The sequence below is a fragment of the Moschus berezovskii genome, chromosome 14 (assembly GCF_049115385.1).
Source record: "Moschus berezovskii isolate FMDL1 chromosome 14, NW_MosBer_1.0, whole genome shotgun sequence".
Classification (NCBI taxonomy): Eukaryota; Metazoa; Chordata; class Mammalia; order Artiodactyla; family Moschidae; genus Moschus; species Moschus berezovskii.
This window is the reverse complement of record NC_142473.1, coordinates 75,344,114-75,367,544: the sequence shown is the minus strand read 5'-3', so window position 1 is coordinate 75,367,544 and position 23,431 is coordinate 75,344,114.

The window sequence follows — 23,431 nt, the reverse complement described above, 5'->3', positions numbered from 1 at the left end:
GATCTCCTGGAGAAGGGTATGGCAACCCACTTCAATATTCTAGCCTGGAGAATCCTATGGACAGAGGGGCCTGGCGGACTGCAGTCCGTGGGGTCGCGAAGAGTCGGATAGGGCTGAAGCGACTTATGCATGCACATGCACAATATTTTGGTAGCATAATTCCCTTAAACTTTGTCAATCATCTAGCTCATTTTCTCATGGCCCATCCGATAGTAAATAACCACATCCAACAGTGTCATCTAAGGTGTATTAAGCCAATCTTTTTTCACATAATCAGTCTGTATACAGTGTGAAACTGGTGCCAATTGGATGAATGAAATCCCAAGAAAGCCCTATTAGCTATCTTGTACTACTGATGCTCTGTCATGTAGCAAAAGGGAATATTTATCTTGCATTGTTTAAAGGCAAAACAATATCTAGGAGAAGTAGTTTTTAGGGAGGCAGGTATTGATGAAACCTGAAAGAAAATCAAAAATAAAATGAAGCAAAATAAACACCCTTTGCAATAATTGAATCTGCCTCAAATCTGCAAGTTTGCCTGGAGAGGTTCCCTCTCTGGTTTTCAAGCCTGCTAAGGAGGACTTTTCAGTGTGGGAGCTTAAATTAGATCATCTCTAAGGTTCCATCTAACTCTGCCTTGCATAGTTCTATGATTGTATGAAACCAAAGGCAAGGATTGGACAAGTATTGATTCAGTAGAATCCAGACAGGAATGAAGCAAATACAGAAACATATCAAATTGTCTTGCAAGCTGCCATGAAAGATTTATGCTGCTCCCATAAGAGCAGCCAAAAAGTTAAGATTGTTCAATCTTCATTTTCTAGTTGACCCTGTGATCTATTTGAATTCCTGATACACAGTTTTGGGGGCCATTTGATCTACTTTGGATTTCTGACAAAGGGAGTTATCATGAAATGAAAGGTCTCTATATAAATTTCATTTTATTCTTTAGGAAATATATTTTGTTCTACAGAAAGTATGTTTTTTTTTTTTGTAAATGTATGTTTAATAAGTTGAGATTTGTGTTGATTGGTGAAATGAGGGTACAGTTGTTCTCAGTGACATCTGAATCCATGCTGCTATGTTTGGGAGTTTTCTTTTTCTGTTGCTTTGACTGTTCGCATGAACAGTGTGTGAATTTCCTGTCTGCATTTGTCTTTAAATCCGGAGATTTGGACTGAGTTCTTTAATAAGCATACAGTACTATGAAACAGGTTAAATAAAAATAATTCTGTGTTCAACAAGGTACATGGGACATTCGAGAGCTGAGTGAGTGTGTCTAGGGGGAAAGCCATGTACTTATTCAGTACTTATTCATTTGAGTCCTTGCTTGCCTGCCTTGTGTCAGTTGTTGAGCTTGGCGCTGAAGATAAAGTGGTAAGCAGGTCAGACAGCGTGTCTTTCAGGTTTCACTAACTCAGCACCTGAGGAGTAATATAAGATAAACTGTGAAAATGTGGTGATAGAGGAAGAAATGGTTACTAGGGAGAACACAGAAAGGGAAACTAACCTAGATTCAGCAAGTCAGAAAAAATGCCACGTTGCAGCGTGAATAGGAAGAGTGAAAAAATAAGGTTTAACTGGTTTCTCTTGTTATCTCTGTCCTAAGTTAACACTCATGATCAGGGCAGGCCTGGTTTTTCTGGGGCCTAAAGTTCATATTTTTAATGGCTTTCCTTAAGGAAAAAATACAAAATTATAAATACAAAATAGAGTACAAAGCCAAGTAGCTATTTCAAATGAAAAAAGAAATCACATGTACAACTCCATTAAATAATACAACACAAATAATCAGGATCTTTATCTCCTGTTTTCAGTGTTTTTTTTTTAAGAGTAGGCTTGTAAAGTTCTGACGCTGACTTTCTAAGAAGTCCATAATTTGTCTACTATCTGTGTCTCTACTAAAGTAGGACTATTTCTAAGATTCAAATATAAAGTGAATTGTCTAAATGTCTAGCACATATTGTGGGGTGAAAAAGTCAGGGTCCCTGGATATCTTTTTAGGTATACTCAATAAATTGCAAACTATTTTTTCATGAAAACATGATTTGTCTGAGATTTTATTCCTCTGACAAAAATCAAGCTTAACTTACTTTTGCAGTATGTGATGTTAACTTGTTTTCAGAGCTATAAAAACTTTGAGAATGAAATTAGAGATTCATTGTTAACAGATATTAAGAGAGGTCCATGTACCTGGCAAAACAGTGCATTTTTTAATTTATGATGTTAAAAATAGCTTTTCTGTCAAGATTCTGGAGCTGATCTACTACCAGAATGACACAGCTTGCCTTAAAAGTAGAAGTGGTTGTAATATCTCATTTATCTTTTACAACCATATACTCCAGTAAGGGGCAACTAGTGACTTACCATGTCTTGAGACTTGACCAAAAACATCATCTCAGGGACAAGGAAAAAGTATTCATTCATTCAAATAGTAGTTGATGGGCACTGACTATATGCTAGGAATGTGAAAAAGACAAATAAAATCTCTAACCTTGACAAATTTACATTCTCAAACAGAAACAGATAATGAATGTATTTATATTTATTTTATATTGTGATGGTACTCTGAGAAAATAAAACAGTAATGTTATAAACAGGAATAAATGGGAGTTAAGTCTATAAGGAGGTCAGGATTTCTCTCTGAGCTAGCATATTTAGAAATTAATAGCATAGATAGAAATTAATTTGTATTTTGTGAATGCAGAATTTTGAGTGGAGTAGAATTGTTCAGTGAATTTTATGCAGATACTTTCTCTGATTGTCTGAGCAACATATATACTAGTGTCTCAGAAGATGATGGTGGTGGTTTAGTCACTAAGTCGTATCTGACTCTTGCGGCCCCATGGACAGTAGCCTTCCAGGCTCCTCTGTCCATAGGATTCTTCAGGCAAGAATACTGGAGTGGATTGCCATTTCCCTTGTCCAGAGGATCTTCCCAAACCAGGAACTGTACCCAGGTCTTCTGCATTGCAGGCAGATTCTTTACCAACTGAGCTTATTATAGTTCTGATTCAGACAATGTGAATATTAGACCAACAAAAGATACAAAAAATCTTAGTGATCCAGTCTGATACAGAAAGTGAAAATGAAACACTGTGCTAGGAGGAAAAGCTCTTTTGCTTCTACAGAAGAGTGGATTAAAGACAATATTTCACAAAAATTAGAAGACTTTACAGGTGTGTCAGGTGTAAATACTGAATGTAATAACCATCAAAGTGTTAGTAAAAGAGCAGATTTAATTTGGGACCAGTCAAAAGAAAGATCACTGGCCACAGGCATTGGTTTTGCAAAAATATCCCAGTCAATAATGATCTGAAATCCTATTGTGCAACTGAACTATATTTCTCTAATAACTATATCCACTCCCTTAGCTTGTTTACATCACTGGATTTTTTCCCTAACATTGAATATTTATGGATAAATAGAAGATGCTATTTCAAAGACTGGTAATGCATTTTCTGAAATTTTTGCTGAAAGAAACTTTATTAATTTCAAAACATAAAATAGTTATCAATTTCAGTTACAGATGCTTTATTTCTGAAATATATCAATATAGATTCAGGTAGTCATAGAAGTACGTGTAGGTATCAGTTCAGTTCAGTTCAGTTGCTCAGTCATGTCTGACTCTTTGCGACCCCATGGACTGCAGCACTCCAGGCCTCCCTGTCCATCACCAACTCTCAGAGCTTGCTCAAACTCATGTCCATCGAGTCGGTGATGCCATCCAACGATCTCACCCTCTGTCATCCCCTTCTCCTCTTGCCTTCAATCTTTCCGAGCATCAGGGTCTTTTCCAATGAGTCAGTTCTTCACATCATGTGGCTAAAGTATTGGAGTTTCAGCTTCAGCATCAGTCCTTCCAATGAATATTCAGGACTGATTTCCTTTACGATTTACTGGTTTGATCTCCTTGCAGACCAAGGGACTCTCAAGAGTCTTCTCCAGCACCACAGTTCAGAAGGTATAGGTATAGCCATATGCAACTGCTTCCAAAAATCAGTTGCTATACTTTTTCTACTTGAATCATTGTGCATAAAAAACTGTTCATCATCAGTGATCTAATTCGGTGTCCAGATTCATAGATAGGTCCATTGAGGTGAGTGAGCAAACTGATGAATGAGATATATGAACATACCATTCTTTCCCTCGTATTCTGACCATTTTCACGAGGACAGATGTAGGGAGAGAAGTGTACTTTGTGATAGCATAGGGAATTTCTGTATGCCAGTGAGATCACTCTCATGCAAGCGGAGAAACGTTAGCTTAATTACCAAGGCAGAAACATTCATTGTGGGTGAGGGGACTCAAGTGTAAAAGCAAAGTCCCCATCTAGTGAAGGCAACCACATTCTCCAGACTTTACTGCTCCATTTGGCTCATTTTTCTCTACTCCCTCCCTATGGCTCAGTCGCTCAGTCGTGTCCAACTCTGTGACCCATGGGCTGCAGCACACCAGGCTTCCTTCCCTGTCCTTCACTATCATCCACAGTCTGCTTAGACTCGTGTCCATTGAGTTGATGACAACATCTAACCATCTTGTTCCCTGCTGGCCCCTTCTCCATTCCCTAGGCATGCACAATCCATTTTTCATGGTCTTGAAGTAACATTTCCCACCCTTGGGGGAAAGAGCCCTGAAAGCATATTGTTGTCAGCAACAATTAAAACTATTATCAAGGAAACTGAGTGTGCTAGTGGCAATGAAAATATGGTATGGTTGGTTGGATTTTAAGAGAAGTGATGTCACATCCACTATTGCTATAATGAGTTCAATATTGAGTGAGAATGTACTGGGGAGAGATGTTAGATTCTGTGTCATAGTAAGAAAGGTAAGTGTAGCCAGCGGAGATTTAAACTGAACATAAATATTTATAAAGCAGAAAAGAATTGCAAGTGACAGACAGTACCCCCTATCAAAGTGTCAAGTGGCAGCCCAATCAAAATTTGAAATGTGAGGCCCCAACCTGAAGTCATTATTAGAGCTATTGAGAGTATAAATGTTGATTGAAATACAATAAAGGGTCCTATAAAAAGAGCACGAATGCTGATTGATGGTCAACCTTTGCTCCAAAAGCAACAGAACAGATTAATAGTAGGTTTTGGGATGAAGGTGAGAGGAGAGAGGAGTAGTGCAGGAAAGAGAAAGAAGGGGGAAATAAAAAACACCCACCCAACTTTCTATTTGAAACATCAGCTATTTAAGGATTCCTAATGAGTTTGAGTGGACTCCGGGAGTTGGTGATGGACAGGGAGGCCTGGCGAGCTGTGATTCATGGGGTCGCGGAGAGTCAGACATGACTGAGCGACTGAACTGAACTGAACTGAACTGAATCTCAGGCTGCTGGAGAAGGAAACGGTAACCCACTCCAGTATTCTTGCCTGGAGAATCCCATGGACTGAGAAGCCTGGTAGGCTACAGTCCACGGGGTCTTAAAGAGTCGGACACAACTGAGCGACGGAACGGAATGGAATCTCAGGCTGACTCTTTGAAACCCCATGAACCGCAGCACGCCTGGCCTCCCTGTCCATCACCAACTCCCAGAGTTTACCAAAACGCATTTCTGTTGAGTTGGTGATGCCATCCAGCCATCTCATCCTCTGTCGTCTCCTCCTGCCCCCAATCCCTCCCAGCATCAGAGTCTTTTCCAGTGAATCAGCTCTTCTCATCAGGTGGCCAAAGTATTGGAGTTTCAGCTTCAACATCAGTCCTACCAATGAATATTCAGGACTGATCTCCTTTAGAAAGAGTCTTCTCCAACACCACAGCTCAAAAACATCAATTCTTCTGAGCTCAGCTTTCTTCACAGTCCAACTCTCACATCCATACATGATCACTGGAAAAACCATAGCCTTGACTAGATGGACCTTGGTTGGCAAAGTAATGTCTCTGCTTTTTAATATGCTGTCTAGGTTGGTCATAATTTTCCTTCCAAGGAACAAGCATCTTTTAATTTCATGGCTGCAATCAGCATCTGCAGTGATTTTGGAGCCCAGAAAAATAAAGTCAGCCACTGTTTCCACTGTTTCCTCATCTACTTTCCATGAAGTGATGGGACCAGAGGCCATGATCGTTTTCTGAATGTTGATCACTAAGCCAACTTTTTCACTCTCCTCTTTCACTTTCATCAAGAGGCTTTTGAGTTCCTCTTCACTTTCTGCCATAAGGGTGGTGTCATCTGCATATCTGAAATAATTGATATTTCTCCCGGCAATCTTGATTCCAGCTTGTGCTTCCTCCAGCCCAGCGTTTCTCATGATGTTTACTTTCTCATCTAACTTCCCATCTAACTTTTGTGGTTTATCGTTGCATTCATAAAAGAAACATTCCATCTGAGTTTCTGGGAGGCTGCCTTTTGAACTCCTAATGACTCATTCAATCACCATGCATGGATTTTATGAATGCTGCATGGGGATAGTGATTAGAAGAAAGGGAGAAAAGTTTCATGCATTCATTTTTTTTCCCAGCAATATAATCAATCAGCTTAAAGGAAATCTGCCAGGAAAGTGATTTGACCCTATTCAAAAAGAAGGCAACCCAGAATGACCCATCTATTCAGGATGTATAGTTGCGTTTAAAAACTCAACAAGCATGGGGCCTTGAACCCATGCTATAGAGGTCAGTGCGTCAAAGCAAGATCATTAATTGAGGCACGTGCCCTGATAAGTTACCACCCGATGCTCTGTCTGCTCTGGTATTCCTCATCTTTGAAGACAAAAACAAAAATCAATTCATCGAGCCCTACAGTTTTTACAGATTTTCTTCATAGTGTCTTGGCTTTGGAAAACTGTAAATTAAAAGGGAATGGAGGAAAGAAAAACTCTCTGGCTCTATTCGATTGGGCTATTACTTTTAAAGTATAAGTAAGATAGAACTTTATAGGTGAGCATTCTCGAAGGTCTAGTTTCTACTCTGCTTCCCTATATTTTCGTCTCTCATTATAGATTGATGATGGTGAGGATCAGAGTTTTTCTCAGGTATTGGCATGAAAAATAGTAGAAAATATGAAGATTTTTGTCCAGCAGGAGTTGAGAAAGTTTGGGGTTTAGATATAAGAAAAATGAAAGTTATTAAGATGTACCTGTTCTCCTACACCCCAAACTTCATTTGTAGCCACCTTTTGTGTTGGTCTTTAAAATCTGTGTATTTCTATCTGTATGTGTTTTTCTCTCTGTTTCTCTCCCTCCCTCCTTCCTTACTTCTCTTTTTTAAGAGGGAAAGCAAATAACTACACACTGGTTGAGGACATACTGGCTTGGAAGATGGCCAAAGATAGATTATATTTATCAAGCACAACCATTTCCATATTTTAAAAATTGGTCTCTGGAGTTACAGCAAATATCCTGTGTGATTTACTATACAAAGAGATGAAAGGAAGTAAGTGCAGCAGCCTGTGAATGCCAAATGTCATTTATACAGATATTTATAACTAAAAAGGATCTTAGGGATCAAATCAGTGTCATCAGAATCACCTGGGAATCTTTAAAAAATTAGTATTCATCCTCATCTCTCAAAATTCTGATCAATCAGTTTGCTGGAGGGGTTCAGACTTTCATATAACTCTTGCATTTTTTTTTTTAATTTTTAAAGAGAACTTGAGTAAATGTGACGCACACTCAGAACTGAGAAAACTGATAACTAGATTTTTCACAGAAGGGGATTTGCATTAGTTGTCTATTGCTGCACAGCAGATTACCCAAACTTAGACCCTTGGCACAGCGTAAACTTACTATCTGACAGTTCTGTGGATCAGACGTCCAGGCACAGTAGAAGTGGTTCTCTGCTCATTGTCTAATGAGACTGCAATCAATTTATCAGTAGGACTCTGTTCCTTTCTGAAGCTCAGAATACTTGTTCTACCTCTTGTGGGTTTCAGTCGAATTCCTTGTGATTCTAGAACTGAGGTCGCTGCTTGTTACTTGCTTACCTGAGGGTGGCCCTCTTACAGGGCACTACAGTGTCTTCCGACACCTTCTTAGAGATGCCCTTACAGACCACCTTACAATATGGCAGCCAAGCCTTTAAACCCAGGAATGTCTCTTGGCACATCCTCCTAAGATGCATTCTTTTGTAATGGAATGTAATCATAGTGACTGTTCCATCACTTTTGTCATATTCGGTTGACTAAAAGCAAGTCTCAGTTTCTTCCTGCACTCAAGGGAAAAGAATTACATAAAAATTTGACACACCAGGGATCACCTCAGAGTTTCTCCTCCACAGGTAGCTAAGTTCCAAAGAGCTCAACTGATCAAATGAGTTTATGTAACAAATTGGTGCACTATGGATTTTCTCACAAGTGTGGGTGGTATTTTAATAGCAAACAAAAGTAAAGACAAAATCTCTGTCTCTCTGCTGATATAATAAATGTGTATTTTTGTATCGAGCTCTTTGTAGGACATGAAAGCACCGATTTATGAGTTTGCTCATTTTCCTCTTACATGGAGGTAAAGTGCTTCTGTAAAAATATGAAACAGTTAATTTACAAAGAGCCTTTGGCCCGAACATATGGCAGTGGTTTGAAAAATACTACTTTCTGCTGAAGTCTGATTTTTGCGGAGAGTGCAACCACATTCTAAATCGTCTTCATTTGTGATTGGAATCATTCATCTGGTAAACATTTCAGCCTAAAGGAAAATTAAGTATTTGGCAAAACCATGGATGACAATGTGAGTTGAAGGTGTTTTCCCCATTTTAGCATTTTTATAGCTACTTAAATATTTTTGAAGTTAACATTTCACAGATATGTGGAGGCACTTCGGGAAGAAGCTGGTTATTTTAACTGACCCCTGGCTAAGATAACACATGTAAGTCTGAAATTTAGTCAATTGCCATCTGCCTTTAAATCTCTAAAGTCTCCTAATTTTGCAGTTGGGAAGTTCTTTCCACTGTCTTTTTTTCTGTTAAATTTAAAGTTATTCCATCTTGACACAACAATCACAACACTGGCATATGTTGGGTGTTCTTCTGGAGGTATCAGTTTCTCTATTGCATTATCAGTATATTTAAATACAGATGTCCTAATTATAACTAGTTATAATTCTCCTCTTGCTCCAGTAACAGTTTCTAGAGCTAGTTCATCTAATTTCATTTAAAAACATTTTGAGACATTGCAAACACTCAGGTATGCCAATATAATATTGCCAGATATTCCTTATATGCCTTTTTGGAAAGAAATATAATTTTGTATTATAGCTGATTCCTAATTATCCCAACTATGTCCTGCTGTCCTTACTGGAAAAGATAACCAAGCTAGAGGTGACTGCTACCTGGTGCATTTATGTATCCTCGTGCATGTGTGGGTGTGTGCTCAGCCTCTCAATTGTGTCCAACTCTTTGTGACCCCATTGACCCACCAGGCTTCTCTGTCCATGGGATTTCCCAGGCAAGCATACTGGACTGGGTTGCCATTTCCTCCTCCAGGCAATGTTCCAGGCCTGGGGATCAAACCCGCATCTCCCGTGTCTCCAGCATTGCAAGTGGAATTTTTTACCACTGAGTCATGGAAAGCCACTCCAGTACTCTTGCCTAGAAAATCCGATGGATGGAGGAGCCTGGTAGGCTGCAGTCCGTGGGGTCGCTAAGGGTCAGATACGACTGAGCGACTTCACTTTCACTTTTCACTTTCACACATTGGAGAAGGAAATGGCAACCCACCCCAGTGTTCTTGCCTGGAGAATCCCAGGGACGGCGGAGCCTGGTGGGCTTCCGTCTACGGGGTCACACAGAGTCGGACACGACTGAAGTGACTTAGCAGCAGCAGCAGCAGCACTTGGGAAACCCTTTGAATTCTCACCATGTATACATTTTTTAAAAATATATTCACACCTTATACATCTATCTATAAAGGTATGTGATATTATTTATGTTTCATTTCATAAATTTTATTCATATACTTTTTCAACTTGCTGTTTGTGTTCAGTATTATAATGTGGTTCATAAGAAACTAGTTCATTTATTTTGATTATTAGCTGGTAGCATACGGTTAAGTCTAATAATAATTCTCTGCTGCTGCTGCTGCTGCTAAGTCGCTTCAGTCGTGTCCGACTCTGTGACCCTATAGACAGCAGCCCACTAGGCTCCCCCATCGCTGGGATTCTCCAGGCAATAATTCTCTGCCCAGCTTTAATTTAAGTTCAGTTCAGTTCAGTCGCTCAGTCGTGTCCGACTCTTTGCAACCCCATGAACCGCAGCACGCCAGGCCTCCCTGTCCATCACCAACTCCCAGAGTTCACTCAAACTCATGTCCATCGATTCAGGGATGCCATCCAGCCATCTCATCCTCTGTCGTCCCCTTCTCCTCCTGCCCCCAATCCCTCCCAGCATCAGGGTCTTTTCCAGTGAGTCAACTCTTCACATGATGTGGTCAAAGTATTGGAGTTTCAGCTTTAGCATCAGTCCTTCCAATGAACACGCAGGACTGATATCCTTTAGGATGGACTGGTTGAATTTCCTTTCAGTCCAAGGGACTCTCAAGAATCTTCTCCAACACCACAGTTCAAAAGCATCAATTCTTCTGCGTTCAGCTTTCTTTATAGTCTAACTCTCACATCCTTACCTGACCACTGGAAAAACCATAGCCTTGACTAGACGGACCTTTTTTGACAAAGTAATATCTCTACTTTTCAACATACTATCTAGGTTGGTCACAAGTTTTCTTCCAAGGAGCAAGCGTCTTATAATTTCATGGCTTCAATCAGCATCTGCAGTGATTTTGGAGCCCCCAAAAATAAAGTCTGACATTGTTTCCACTGTTTCCCCATCTATTTGCCATGAAGTGATGGGACCACATGCCATGATCTTCATTTTCTGAATGTTGATCTTTAAGCCAACTTTTTTACTTTCCTCTTTCACTTTCATCAAGAGACTTTTTAGTTCCTCCTCACTTTCTGCCATAAGGGTGGTGTTATCTGCATATCTGAGGTTATTGATATTTCTCCTGGCAATCTTGATTCCAGCTTGTGCTTCTTCCAGCCCAGCGTTTCTCATGATGTACTCTGCGTATAAGGACATCTAATTATTCACCATTACCCATGACTATAGCAAATGACTATAGTAAGCATCTCTGTAAACATTTACATGTCATATCCATGTGCATATGTGGGAGTGTTTCTCTGGGAAAGTTGTATTTCAACTTGCTGTACTATAATCCCACATAAATAAATACATTTAATTTTTGACTCAGGACCTGCCCATGTGCATGCATACCTACATATGGAAAGATAGTTACCTTTACCTTTTCTACATTCACATACACACGTACACACACATACATATGAAAAATATGAACAAAATGTGCGTTGTTGTTTTGTCTTCTATTAAGTTGTAGGTAAATTAAAGTGGATAGAGACCCACTAAGACTTCCCCAGTGGCTCAGTGGTAAAGAATACATGAGCTGTAGGAAATGCGGGTTCGATCCCTGAGTTGGGAAGATCCCCTGGAGGAGAGTATGGTGACCCACTCCAGCATTCTGGCCTGGAAAATCCCACGTACAGAGGAGCCTGGTGGGCTAAAAGTCCATGGGATCACAAAGAGTAGGACATGACTGAAGCAACTTAGCAGGCACATACACACACAGAGATCCACTAAATTGAATTGGCAATCTCTTGATGAGTCATAATCAACAATTTGAAAAATGATGGCATAAGCTAGTGTGTTAGCTGCTCAGTCATATCCGACTCTTTGCGATCCCATGGACCGTAGCCCATGGGTTTCCCTAGTGGCCCAGATGGTAAAGAATCTGCCTGCAATGTGGGAGACCTGGGTTTGATACCTGGGATGAGAAGATCTCCTGGAGGAAGGTATGGCAACCCACTCCAGTATTCTTGCCTGGAGAATCCCATGGAGAGAGGAGCCTGGTGGGCTATGGTCCTGTGCTGTGTGTGCTGTGCTTAGGCACTCAGACGTGTCCAACTCTTTGCAACCACATGAACTGCATCCCGCCAGGCTCCTCAGTCCATGGGATTCTCCAGGCAAGAATACTGGATTGGGTTGCCATTCTCTTTACCAGGGGATCTTCCTGACTCAGGGACCAAACTCAGGTCTCCTACATTGAAAGCAGATTCTTCACCCTTTGAGCCACCAGGGAAGCCTGTTATTAGGCTATAAACCTAGTACAGAACTATTACAGAAAATGAACATCTTCAAGTTCTTTATATTGTTAAAATGCTCTTTAAAGAGTTTTAAAACTTTGCAATCTCAGATGTGGTCTAAATAAGTTTCTATTTCCTTATAGTTTCTGTTTTCTTGTCAGTTCCCCACACCATGTAGTTGTTTTTCTTTTTTTTTTTAATTGAAGTATCAGTTCAGTTCAGTTCAATCGCTCAGTCGTGTCTGACTCTGCAACCCCATGAACCGCAACACTCCAGGCCTCCCTGTCCATCACCAACTCCCAGAGTCCACCCAAACCCATGTCTATTGAGTTGGTGATGCCATCCAACCATCTCATTCTCTGTTGTCCCCTTCTCCTCCTGCCCTCAATCTTTCCCAGCCTCAGGGTCTTTTCAAATGAGTCAACTCTGCATCAGGTGGCCAAAGTATTGGACTTTCAGCTTCAATTGACAAATAAAAGTTATATGCATTTATTTTAAGATGTACAACTTGATATTTTGATGTACATGCATATTATGAAATGATAATGAACTAAATAACATCCATCGCCTTATATAGTTGGTGTTTTTCTTTTCTTCCTTCCTTCCTTCTCTCTCTCTTTTTGTCATGAGAACACTTAGGATCTGCTTTCTTAGCACATTTGAAGAATACAATACAGTGTTCTTAACTATAAGCATCATGCTGTACCTTAGATCTCCAGGATTTATTCATCCTGCGTTTTGAAATTTGTACCCTTTGCCCAACATCTCATCATTTCTCCCACCCCTCAGCCCTTAGCAGCCACCATTTTACCCTGTGTTTCCATGAGTTTTCCTATTTTAGACTCCATGTATAAGTGAGGTCACATAGTATTTGTCATTGTGTCTGGCTTATTCCAATTTTCTCAAACTATGCTTGTCTAGATTTGGAAAGCTATTGAGACTCTCAGAAAGAATCATGGTTAGCTTGCACTGAAATTGTACCTAACACAATCTGAGAAAGGAAGTGGAATTCTCTACCTACGGGTAGAAGATTTTTCTTTAGTGCCTCCAATTCTCACTCCCAATAACATAAAAGACAATGACCCCAGATCTCTGGGTTCTTCTCAACCCATGGCTTCTTTACTTTATAGAAAATTTGCATGTGTGTGTATGTGTTTAGTTGCTCAGTCCTATCTGACTCTTTGTGACCCTTTGGAGCGTAGCCCACTGGGCTCCTCTGTCCATGTAATTCTCCAAGTAAAAATACTGGAGTGAGTTACCATTTCCTCCTCCAGGGGATCTTTCCAACCCAGGGATCGAACTGGCATCTCTTGCATCTTCTGCATTGCAGGTGGATTTTTTACCCACTGAGCCATCGAGGAAGACCCACAGAAACTTTGCAGAAATCAACAAATTTAATTTTTTCCAAGAATAAAAATGGGGAGGTTTCAGGAGTCTACATTCATTCACTTATACCCTAATCTCCTAAATATATTTTGTCATTGCATCCCTTAAATATTAAAAGTATACTGTACTCACTGTCATTCATTTCCAAACATTTTATAATATCAAGTATATTTTTCTTATTTTACATAAATAATTAAGTTGATCAATGTTCTATCTAGGTCTATTAGGTTAAGTTCATTCTTTGGGTTCAAGTCTTTTATAAACTTGACATTTTGATCAGACAAAATCAACAGGATTGGAACTAGTTTTGGTTTTGCTGAGAATCCTTATGGCTCTTGTCTAGTTACTATTCTTATGTTTCTTCATTTGTTTTATCGTCATATGTTGCTTAAGTGATTTAGTGAGATATGTTAAAATCTGCTATCATTGTGCTAGTGCTAGGGTTAGTCGCTTTAGTCGCTCAGTCTTGTCTGACTCGTTGAGACTCTGTGGATCCATGGACGATGGCCCACCAGGCTCCTCAGTCCATGGAATTCTCCAGGCAAGGATACTGGAGTGGGTTGCCATTCCCTTCTCCAGGGAATCTTCCTGACCCAGGGATAGAACCTAGGTTTCCTGAATTTCAGATGGATTCTTTACTATCTGAGGCACCAGGGAAGCCATGATTATGAGATTGCCTATTTCTCTTTTAGTTCTGTTATCTTTAGCTTTGTGTGTTTTGGGACTGTGTTATTGATATTAGATGCATTCAAATTTAGGAACGGTATACCTTACAGGTGTATAACTCCAGGCTTTGTAGGAGTTCAATCTTCTGTTAGAGACTTGTCAGTTTCTATTCAGATATGTAGAGAAGTATCAGAGCTATCTCATACCCAAAGTCATGCTTTTTGTTTTCCATAAGTTATCTAATTTAATTTTAAATAAGATGTTTAGGAAAATATCATTATTATATCTGTGAAATGAAAATATCTCCTACCATATCAATAAACAATTAATGTCACTGCCATCAGCAATTTCTGGTCTCTAAATGTGAATGAGATCTCCCAAAATTGTGATCCAACTTTTGATCTGTGATCCAACTTTTGAACTGTGGTGTTGGAGAAGACTCTTGAGAGTCCCTTGGACTGCAAGGAGATCAAACCAGTCAACCCTAAAGGAAATCAGTCCTGAATATTCAGTGGAAGGACTGATGCTGAAGCTGAAACTCCAATCCTTTGGCCACCTGATGCGAAGAACTGACTCCATGGAAAAGACCCTGATGCTGGGAAAGATTGAAGGTGGGAGGAGAAGGGGATGACAGAGAATGTTGGATGGCATCGCTGACTCAATGGACATGAGTTTGAGCAAGCTCCGGGAGTTGGTGATGGACAGGGATGCCTGGCATGCTGCAGTCCATGGGGTCACAGAGTCTGACACAATTGAGTGACTGAACTGAATTGAAAACTGTGATCCAGTGGTTGCTACCACCTTCCAAGGTGATTGCTGAGGAACTGGGGGAATGCAAGAAGCAAGGGGAACAAGGAAACAGGATTAGTACCAGATAGCAGAGGTGCATATGAAAGGAATGAATTCAGTGAGCCCAGAGGCTTCCATCTTCCCTTACATAGAATGCTAAATTCCTTAACTTGATGCCTACTTTTGAGCTTCAGATTGTCTGCTCCCTTTGTTGCAAAACTGGATGTAGCCTAACTTCCCCTCCTGTCTCCTTGGAGCAGTTTTCAGAGTTACTAAATTACTGTCTCCCGGGCTCATAGTCCTAAACATTCCCACTAGCCCTAAACATTCCCACTGAATTAAATAACTATCTACTTTCAAGTTGTGAATATATTTTTTAGTGGACACATCCTTTGGAAGATAAGGAAACAACTCAGAAAGTAACAGCGTAATGGTAATGAAGGAAGCAGTTGCCACCTGGATTTGAACTGAGATCACATGACTTTATAATGAGGTCAGATAATTGTTAAGTATTTGCTTCCCGAAGAATGAACGAATGAAAAAGTAGTCATGATTTTCCATGAAGTCAACCTTATTCTGAAAACCTAGCTAAAACAGTTGGATGCAACACGATTGTATGCTCTGCACATCTTATTTTGATGTTTTCCTAGGCAGATGGGACTTGAACAGCTAACTAGAGTATCATAAGCATATTTAAACCTAAATTTTGTTTCAAAACATTAAAAAATAGAATACAGGAAGGAATGAAAAAAGATATACACTGGTATCAGTCTCTTTTTTGAAATCAATATATTAACACATTGATTATTGAGTTATATGAATTGAGATTATTTGTCATGTTTCTGATTGAAGACACCAGATAGGATATTGTCATTATAAGTATAATAACTCAGTTCTTGACGGTATGTTTATGTCAAAAGTCCTATTGAGATTTGGAGTGCCCAATGACACAAACACAATAAAGGAACCCTTCATTCATGTATATTCAAAAAGGCAATGTTAGAAAATGATACATTCTCTCTTCCTGATCGTTAGCACTTTGGGTCTCATAATTCTTTATTAAATTTATTATTTCTTGGATATAGTTTGCAAAGATTCTGTCTTTAGCATCACTATCTCTTCTTTGGCTTCCATTATAAACAGTGTTTACAATTAAGTGGTGAACATATATTCTTTGGGAATAATCGCAGTAAGTGGGCACACAGCATCTGTCAGTTCTGAAAGGAGCATGGTCACATATGCAAAAGATCATACTAATAGTGTGTATTTACATCAGGCCTTGAAACCTGAGAGAGTGTCAGCATCTTCTGGAAGTCTAAGAATCAGGCGAGAATCGCTGTTTATCTCCACTTCCCTTAAAAGTTGCTCTGTGTTTTACTCTGCAGGTTGATAGCATCATGGGGCAAAATGCACAGCTGGACACAGAGAATTGGGCCCTTGTTAGAGAGGGTCCCTAAGACAGCTCTCCAGCCAAACAAAGAGAAGATGAGAAGAATTTTTACTATTGATGGGTCCCAATATTTAAGCATATGATGCCACAATAAATGCAGTTTTTTGTTTTTTTAAATAGCAGGGGAAAAAAAAGATTTAATTCCATGAGTGTTCAGTGGCAGAAAGAAACTTGAAAAAAAAAAATTCAGAAAATCAGAAAATATAGTTAGGGGTAGGGCAGTATGGGAATGACTAGGAATTGGCAGATATGCAACCCCAACTTTTTAAATGGGGTATAGTTGCTTTAGAGTCTATCATACAGAGTAAGTCAAAAAGAGAAAAACAAATATCAAGTATTAACACGTGTATATGGAATCTAGAAAATGGTACAGATGAACCATTGCAGGACAGAACAAAGATGAAGATATAGGGAATAAATATGTGGCCATGGAGGGGTGGAGGAGGGGTGAGCTGGGAGATTGGGATAGACATATGTGTACTTCCATGTGTAGAACAGTCACATGTTGCTGTCACATGTGTAGAACAGTCAGTGTTGCTGACCAAAATCTTGGCTTTCTCTGCTACCGAAGCCAAATAAAAAATCATGGAGACAGAGCTTGGAGGAAATAGACAGGTAACTTTAATTCTCACCTTGTGGCGAGGGGAACACAGAAGGCTCTAGCCTCAGGAACTGCGCCCCTGCTCCATGAGGCGTCTAGGGGCTTATATAAGATGAGGGCTCCCAGTCAGGAGTTGGTGGTGAGGAACAAAGGTGTTAGGATCGTCTCAAAGACAGCCATAGGCTGGTGTCAATAGGCCAGTAATTGAGTCTGGCCGTTCTGAGTCTCTGCAGCCTTGTTTCTGATATGTAGCTACAAGGGGAAGAAGTGTTGTAAGGGTGAGCAAAGGACAGTACCTGCGAAATGAAGCTCCTGCAGAGTTAGGGGGTAGAAGAGCAAACTTAGTCACAGACACCCCGAGTTAGGAGCAGTTCAGTTCAGTTCAGTTCAGTTCAGTCCTCAGTCGTGTCCGACTCTCCGCGACCCCAAGAATCACAGCACGCCAGGCCTCCCTATCCATCACCAACTCCCGGAGTACACTCAAACTCATGTCCACAGAGTCGGTGATACCATCCAGCCATCTCATTCTCGGTCGTCCCCTTCTCCTCCTGCCCCCAACCTTTCCCAGCATCAGAGTCTTTTCCAGTGAGTCAACTCGTCGCATGAGGTGGCCAAAGTATTGCAGTTTCAGCTTTAGCATCAGTCCTTCCAATGAACACCCAGGATCGATCTCCCCTAGAATGGACTGGTTGGATCTCCTTGCAGTACAAGGGACTCTCAAGAGTCTTCTCCAACACCACAGTTCAAAAGCATCAATTCTTCGGCGTTCAGCTTTCTTCACAGTCCAACTCTCACATCCATACATAACCACAGGAAAAACCATAGCCTTGACTAGACAGACTTTGGTTAGCAAAGTAATGTCTCTGCTTTTCAATATATTATCAAGGTTGGTCATAACTTTCCTTCCAAGGAGTAAGCATCTTTTAATTTCATGGCTGCAATCAGCATCTGCAGTGATTTTGGAGCCGAAAAAAATAAAGTCTGACACTGTTTCCACTGTTTTTCCATCTATTTCCCATGAAGTGATGGGACCAGATGCCATGATCTTTGTTTTCTGAATGTTGAGCTTCAAGCCAACATTTTCACTCTCCTCTTTCACTTTCATCAAGAGGCTTTTGATTCCTCTTCACTTTCTGCCATAAGGGTAGTGTTATCTGCATATCTGAGGTTATTGATATTTCTCCCAGCAATCTTGATTCCAGCTTGTGCTTCTTCCAGCCCAGCATTCCTCATGATGTACTCTGCATATAAATTAAATAAGCAAGGTGACAATATACAGCCTTGACGTACTCCTTTTCCTATTTGGAACCAGTCTGTTGTTCCATGTACAGTTCTGACTATTGCTTCCTGACCTGCATACAGGTTTCTCAACAGGCAGGTCAGGTGGTCTGGGATTCCCAACTCTTTCAGAATGTTCCACAGTTTCTTGCGATCCACACAGTCAAAGGCTTTGGCATAGTCAATGAAGCAGAAATAGATGTTCTTCTGGAACGCTCTTGCTTTCTCCATGATCAGCGGATGTTGGCAATTTGATCTCTGGTGCCTCTGCCTTTTCTAAAACCTGCTTGAACATCTGAGAGTTCACGGTTCACATATTGCTGAAGCCTGGCTTGAAGAATTTTGAGCATGACTTTACTAGCGTGTGAGATGAGTGCAATTGTGCGGTAGTTTGAGCATTCTTTGGCATTGCCTTTCTTTGGGATTGGAATGAAGACTGACCTTTTCCAGTCCTGTGGCCACTGCTGAGTTTTCCACATTTGCTGGCATATTGAGTGCAGCACTTTCACAGCATCATCTTTCAAGATTTGAAATAGCTCAACTGGAATTCCATCACCTCCACTAGCTTTGTTCGTAGTGATGCTCTCTAAGGCCCACTTGACTTCACATTCCAAGATGTCTGGCTCTAGGTCAGTGATCACGTTATCGTGACTATCTTGCTCGTGATCTTCTGTGTATTCTTGCCACCTCTTCTTAATATCTTCTGCTTCTGTTAGGTCCATACCATTTCTGTCCTTTATCGAGCCCATCTTTGCATGAAATATTCCCTTGGAATCTCTAATTTTCTTGAAGAGATCTCTTGTTTTTCCTATTCTGTTGTTTTCCTCTATTTCTTTGCATTGATCACTGAGAAAGGCTTTCTTATCTCTCCTTGCTATTCTTTGGAACTCTGCATTCAGATGCTTATATCTTTCCTTTCTCCTTTGCTTTTCGCTTCTCTTCTTTTCACAGCTATTTGTAAGGCCTCCTCAGACAGCCATTTTGCTTCTTTGAATTTCTTTTCCATGGGGATGGTCTTGGTCCCTGTCTCCTGTACAATGTCACGAACCTCCGTCTAGAGTTCATCAGGCACTCTATCTATCAGATCTAGTCCCTTAAATCTATTCCTCACTTCCACTGTATAATCATAAGGGATTTGATTTAAGTCATACCTGAATGGTCTAGTGGTTTTCCCTACTTTCTTCAATTTCAGTCTGAATTTGGCAATAAGGAGTTCATGATCTGAGCCACAGTCAGCTCCTGGTCTTGTTTTTGCTAACTGTATACAGCTTCTCCATCTTTGGCTGCAAAGAATATAATTAATCTGATTTCGGTGTTGACCATCTGGTGATGTCCACGTGTAGAGTCTTCTCTTGTGTTGTTGGAAGAGGGTGTTTGCTATGACCAGTGTGTTCTCTTGGCAAAACTCTATTAGCCTTTGCCCTGCTTTAGTCCGTGCTCCAAGGCCAGATTTGCCTGTTACTCCAGGTGTTTCTTGACTTCCTACTTTTGCATTCCAGTCCCCTATAATGAAAAGGACATCTTTATTGGGTGTTAGTTCTAAAAGGTCTTGTAGGTCTTCATAGGAGCAGTTAAAGTGGAAAAAAACAAAAACAAAAACAACCCTAGGAATGTTCGGGCCTGCTCACTATATGTTCATCTTCTTTGTTTTCAGGAAAGGGAGAGAACAAAACTCATTCCTCTTTTTTCCCTTTTCACTGGAACAAAGTCCTGCCCCACCGCCACCCCATTTCACTGCAACAGTAGCAACTTTCTGCACATCCAGGGCACTCAGCTCACTGCTCTGTAATGAATGGATGGGGTGGGGAGTGGGTGGGAGGTCCCCGAGTGAGGGGGTATATGTATACACACAGCTGGTTCACTTCATTGTACAGCAGAAAGTAGCGCACAATGTGAATTCAGCTCTTTCTATTTCACATATCAAGGAAGGATGGTGGGCAGAGTTTGAAGGTAATTGTTCTAAACTCTGTATTAGATGTCTGAAGCCACATCAGCCCACATTAGGACTCCAAAACTTTGCCCTTCCTTTTGTGTGAAGCGGTTTAGTTACTAAGTCATGTCCTACTCTTGTGATCCTATGGACTGTAGCCCTCCAGGCTCCTCTGTCCATGGAATTTCCCAGGCAAGAATACTGAAGTGGGTTGCCATTTCCTTCTCCAGGGCATATTCCTGGATGGAAATCAGGTCTCCTGAATCGCAGGCAGATATTTACCAACTGAGCTACGAGGGATTCCCTGTAAGCTCATACATGTAAAGAAGCGTGGATATTCTCCTGGCCTACTGTTGACTACCAGATAAATTCATTTATTCTGATTTTTTTTTTTTTTTTTCAGAAATACTAGTGTCCACTAAGTATAGTCACAACCTGAAACATTTAGTGGAAATGTTTAGGACTGGAGACCAAGATTATCAGTAATTCAGAGATAACTGCTCCAAGGAGGCTAGGGGAATTCAGGTCTTATACAAATTGCAACACAGGAACAGGCTGTCTGAACATCAAATATCAGGTATAAAGTTAAAGAATTTAGCGTACTATGTATGGGAGATGCAAGCCTCTCTGCTCACTGAACTCATTCCTTTCACATGCACCTCCATTGTCTCAGGCCAACCCTTTTCCTTGTTCACCTAAGAAATGGACAATGGTTGCTTCTTGCATTCTCCCAGCTCTTTAGCAATCACCATGGGGAGTGGCTGCATCCTCTAGATTGCAGTTTGGGGAGTCCTTGAAAAGCCTTTGACTGTGTGGATCACAATAAACTGTGGAAAATTCTGAAAGAGATGGGAATACCAGACCACCTGACCTGCCTCTTGAGAAACCTGTATGCAGGTCAAGAAGCAACAGTTTGAACTGGACATGGAACAACAGACTGGTTCCAAATAGGAGAAGGAGTAAGTCAAGGCTGTATATTGACACCCAGCTTATTTAACTTATATGCAGGGTACATCATGAGAAACTCTGGGCTGGAAGAAGCACAAGCTGGAATCAAGATTGCCAGGAGAAATAACAACAACCTCAGATATGCAGATGACACCACCCTAATGGCAGAAAGTGAAGAGGAACTAAAAAGCCTCTTGATGAAAGTGAAAGAGGAGAGTGAAAAGTTTGGCTTAAAGCTCAACATTTAGAAAATTAAGATCATAGCATCCGGTCCTATCACTTCATGGGAAATAGATGGGGAAACAATGGAAACAGTGTCAGACTTTATTTTTGGGGGCTCCAAAGTCACTGCAGATGGTGTTTGCAGCCATGAAATTAAAAGGCGCTTACTCCTTGAAAGGAAAGTTATGACCAACCTAGATAGTATATTAAAAAGCAGAGACATTACTTTGCCAACTAAAGTCAGTCTAGTCAAGGCTATGGTTTTTCCAGTGGTCATGTATGGATGTGAGAGTTGGACTGTGAAGAAAGCTGAGCTCAGAAGAATTGATGTTTTTGAACTGTGGTGTTGGAGAAGACTTTTGAGAGTCCCTTGAACTACAAAGAGATCCAGTACATTCTAAAGGAGACCAGTCCTGGGTGTTCATTGGAAGAACTGACGCTGAAGCTGAAACTCCAATACTTTGGCCACCTCATGTGAAGAGTTGACTCACTGGAAAAGACCCTGATGCTGGGAGGGATTGGGGGCGGGAGGAAAAGGGGACAACAGAGGATGAGATGGCTGGATGGCATCACCGACTCAATGGACATGAGTTTGTGTGAACTCTGGGAGTTGGTGATGGACAGGGAGGCCTGGCGTCTGTGATTCATGGGGTCCCAAAGAGTGGGACACGACTGAGAGACTGAACTGAACTGATTCACAGTTGGAGGCCAGAACTTGCTGATGGCAGTGACATTCTTATTTATAGATATAGCAGATATCTTCATTTCCGTCTGGTGGCTCAGACAGTAAAGAATCTGCCAGTTATGCAGGACACCTGGGTTCAATTCCTGGGTCGGGAAGATCCCCTGGAGAAAGGGAATGGCTACCCACTCCAGTATTCTTGCCTGGAGAATTCCATGGATGGAGGAGCTTGGCAGACTACACTCCATGGAGTCGAAAAGAGTCAGACACGACTGAGCAAGTAACTAGCTTTGATTCAGACATGGAAAGATGACAGTGATTGAGAGCATCTAAGCAAATATTAATTTGCACCCTATTTCCATTATAAAAATCTGAATTTAACATTGAAAATGTTTTTATCTTGCAACTTCCCCTTAATCCAACTGTATTAACATTATAGATATAATTTGGTTACAAGGCTAAATGGTATGGAAACCCACTCAGATATTCTTGAATGCTTAGAGATATTTAAAAGAGGGAATTCCCACTTGGAGCTATCATTAGACTAACCATTTTTAAAGTGAAAACATCTATGGTGTAAGTAGAAAAGAACACGGAGACTGATGTAAAGTCTGTACTTTTTAACTCTTGTTAAAGAAGTAACTGTGTGCTCTTGCGTGTACCTTGTAACTTTACTAAACATTAGCTTCTTAATGTTTGAAATTATGCATTCTAGGTAGAGACTTCTAAATTGTCTTGAGAATTAAATGGGACCACACACGTTTTTCTGACACTCAGAGGTCACTAAATAGAGCTTGTTAAATGAAAACAAAAGCCTAAACATTTAAAATGCACAATGGTGGGAGATTATGATTAATTAAAAAGTTAAGTTACTCTAGAATGTTTTTTCATCAATTCATTTTAAAAAGCTGCAATTCAGCATTGGTCAATTCACCAATGTCTCTAGGGGAGATCCTGTTTTCCTAGCTGAAGTTCATCAAATTTGATGGCTTCATGATATATGGATTGTACTTTAACAAAGGGATGAACAGCTCATCCAAGTACCTTTGACTCTAGAGGGAAATAACACTTTTAGGTGGAAACCTGCAATAGACTTGGACATCTGCATAATGATGGAAATTAGCATAGGTTTACATAGAACACAGCTCCATTAGAATTTTGATGCCTTGGAAAGGAACAGAAGGTTGTAAATTTCCTAAGGGAATGCCTCTGGAGGGTGCGAAGACCTGAAACAGACAGACCAACTGGCAGGTGCAAGGTGAATGGCTGAAAATAAAGAAAAATTCATCATCCTAGGACAAGTTGTTGCATTTTTCTTAACTAACAGTGATGCATGATAGCTTGTGTGATAACAGTCCTCTCACTTTTTAAGGGATGCTAATAACTGGCAGGC